The sequence below is a fragment of the Chenopodium quinoa genome, unplaced genomic scaffold, assembly GCF_001683475.1.
Source record: "Chenopodium quinoa cultivar QQ74 unplaced genomic scaffold, ASM168347v1, whole genome shotgun sequence".
Lineage (NCBI taxonomy): Eukaryota > Viridiplantae > Streptophyta > Magnoliopsida > Caryophyllales > Amaranthaceae > Chenopodium > Chenopodium quinoa.
In genome coordinates this window covers 2,525,022-2,528,424 of record NW_018744821.1, presented here as the reverse complement: position 1 = coordinate 2,528,424, position 3,403 = coordinate 2,525,022, and the positions used below count along the sequence as shown (strand labels likewise).

The window sequence follows — 3,403 nt, the reverse complement described above, 5'->3', positions numbered from 1 at the left end:
GCTTTTCACCTTTGTCTGTCAAGCAAAGGATAGTTTTGTTCCCTGGCCGACTCATTTAATTTTCTCAAAGAAAAAGGTACACTTTTTTGTATATATGTATATTCCTTTTTGCATTAAGAATTAAATCTTCTTCCTAAATCTGATACGTATAATAGTTTATTAGCCCCACTCTTTACAACCCTTCACAAAAGCAGACAACATACTAAGTAGAATTAATACATTATCGTGCAAATTCAGGGTTTCCACAGGTGCCAAAATGCCACTGAAAAAATAGTTTTTCAGTTCTCATCTAATTTGTTTTTTCTTTAATTTTATTTATAGTTTACATCTAATTTATTTATTAACTGTGGTGTACAAAATTCTCTAAGGTTAATAATCAACTCAAAGACAAGGAGAATACCCCTATATCGAGATTGCCATCCAAACAAGCTTCATCTAAAAAGCCATACAACATCACTAATAAAGATCGTGCCATGGTAACCTCTGGTTTATTGGAAGCTTTTAAGAAAGAAGCTATAGGATTGAGACAGAGGAATGGGGCCATAATTTTGAACATCCCGTTCAATGTTTTCTACAACGAGATGGTAATTCGGCTTGATTATGAAGATATATTTGATTGGTGTTTTCAAAGAGAGGTAGGGGCATCTCACATGTCGATTTTCATGAGGTACGTTATAAGATAATTGACCTTGTTAGTTTTTCTCACATGTTGATCTTCATGTGGTACATACTTGGATAATTTATATTTCGACATTTGATATGCAAGGTACCTGAGCGAAGAGTGTCAGAAGGAGAGTATATCAGGGCTGTATGGTTTTTGCAATGTCAATTTTGTTTCTCCGCTGACCCCGACAGAAGAAGGAGATCGAACTGACTATTTATGTAATGTTCTTGGGTGCAATGGTGGCAAAAACATTAATCAAATATTCTTTGCTCCATTCCATGATCAGTAAGTTATGTTATGTTATATATATATATATATATATATATATATATATATATATATATATATATATATATATATATATATATATATATATATATATATATATATATATATATATATATATATATATATATATATATATATATTTCTTTGTACATCATTGGATATGCTAATGTATATTTTATGTATTCGGCATTGGAGGTTAGCTGTCATAAGTCCGTGGCGTGGAGCTGTATTCTGGCTTGATCCAGCCGGAGCAGAAAATAAAATTCCTGAATTTGCTCGACAGACCATTAATGCGTATGTGCATGTCATTATTTGATTAAAATACATTTTATAATTATAATCAATAGCCATTTAATTTTTTATGAAAATTTTGTAGCGGAATGGTGAGCTTTAGTGTTATTCATCGAAAGGATATCAAGAAAATGAAAAAAAAACCAGAAGTTTTGTGGCTTAAACCACAAGTATGTGATACACTTCTTTAATTTTTTGTTTCATTATGATTTACATATTTGAACAAATGATCTATATTGAATGATGAAACAGTGTCCACGTCAATATCAAGACACCAAAGATTGTGGATATTATGTATGTCGCTACATGCAAGAGATAATAACAAGGAGACAACAAGTAGTTCCAGAAAAGGTAACTTTAATTTTATAAAATACAATACTTTTACCAATTATACGCAAACATAATTGACGGGTTAAATTTCTCTCTGCATTAAAATGTAGTATGTCTCCCACCCTTTTTTGATATTTTTCCCCTCACTTTTTATTCAGTTTGTTTAGTGTAAGTGTGAATTTTGTTGTTTTGGTTTCCACATTGCTATAATTCTATAAAAATTCCAAATGTGTTGGTTGTTGAAGGATTGAAATTAATATTACTATTAATTCATGTTGTTGATTGTTGAAGCATGGTTTTGTTTGTACGTAGTGTTATTTGAACTTTCGTTTTCTTTTGAGTATGATCGAATGTGGTAGGAAGGTGTAGATGTTAGATGGTTGTTTCTATGAGAATTTATTAATTGATAGTGGCATGATTTTAAAATCGGTTGGTTTTTGTTTTGTTGCATTGTTGTTCTTGATGTATAAACAATGGATCAAGAATCTTCGCATAATTGAATTGTAGCTTGTAGATCATGTGCATTTTATAGTACTCTTGAGCCTTGTCCCCCCTACACTTAAGCATACAAGATGAAACATTTCAGGTTTATAGCCCCCGATTGAACTCTGTTATGCTATACTATGTTCAAGCAATCAAGCTGGAGAAAGCACACTTACACACATAGAATGTTTAATTTTCAGATTGTGACAATGTGAATTATGTGTGCTATTATGCTTATGAATCGTTTGGGTTTTCTTGGGTGATTAAATTCTATATTACATCTCATCTACTTAATAAAATTTACTTTATGTTCTAATATATATATAATTTCTGTTGCAGTACTTTCCCCAAGCTCCCGCTACTTATCATCAAGAAATGATAGACGAGATACGAGACACTTTGGTTACATATGTTTTTAAGCAAAAAGAAGTCAGTGATGATGGTATGGCTGATGATCATGAATGATTATTGCACATTTTTAAACATCGTATATATATTTTGGGATACAAGGATTTTTTCTTATGGAGGCCAATGATTAAAGTTTAGACTTCGGAGAATTTTAGATTTTGTTTTATTTTTATTTTTTTATTAGAAAATGGATAGTGATGCTTAGTGAATTATTGGCTTATAATGTACATAATGTACAGTGTGTAATTAAATATATTTAGTGAAGTATTAAATTATTCAGCCCAATTTGATATTGTTGTGGTTATTTAATATTAAATACTACAGGTATACAGGTACATATATATAGTAGGTTGAAGCAATTTTATTTGTTATCAATTTGGATAGCTTCACCCCAACGAACATATAGTACAGTATTAATACGTAATACATATTTTAATAAAAAAAATATAAATGAAAACTTAATTTGATGTATTAATATTAGGGTTTCTTAGATTATGACGTTAATGAAAACAAAGAACCTAAGAAACCGGATTTTCAACATTGTTGGTTTCTTATATAAATCTAAGAGACCACATTTTATTTATATACGGTGCCTTAACTACATCTAAGAAACCGAATATCTAAAATATATGGTTCCTTTCCCTCAACAATTATCAGATTTCAAATCTAACCAAGAAACCAGTTATATGTGATAAATGGTTTCCTTGATTAATCTAATAAATGGCTAAGAGACCTACTACCTAGGCACCATAACTTCTCTGGTTTCTTTGGCATGTTTTGTACGGTTTCTTATGCTATTTTTGTAGTAGTGCCGACTAGGTGTTTTAGCCGCTCCTTTTGCTCTTGGGTAGCAATGCGGATCGTCGGCCATTATGGGGGTTGTAAATCCAGGTCATACTCCTCCCTTGAGCTAGAACTCCTACCGAAAATAGACCGAGC

General features: G+C 31.2%; 1 long non-coding RNA gene across 1 annotated transcript; it reads left to right on the top strand.

Annotated features, from left to right (window-relative positions):
• Positions 1-1,386: 1,386 nt before the first annotated feature.
• LOC110704087 lies at positions 1,387-2,874 on the top strand. Its single transcript, XR_002507859.1, has 3 exons — positions 1,387-1,413; positions 1,496-1,594; positions 2,396-2,874. It is a non-coding gene; the product is annotated as an uncharacterized LOC110704087 (long non-coding RNA).
• The last annotated feature ends 529 nt before the right edge of the window (positions 2,875-3,403 follow it).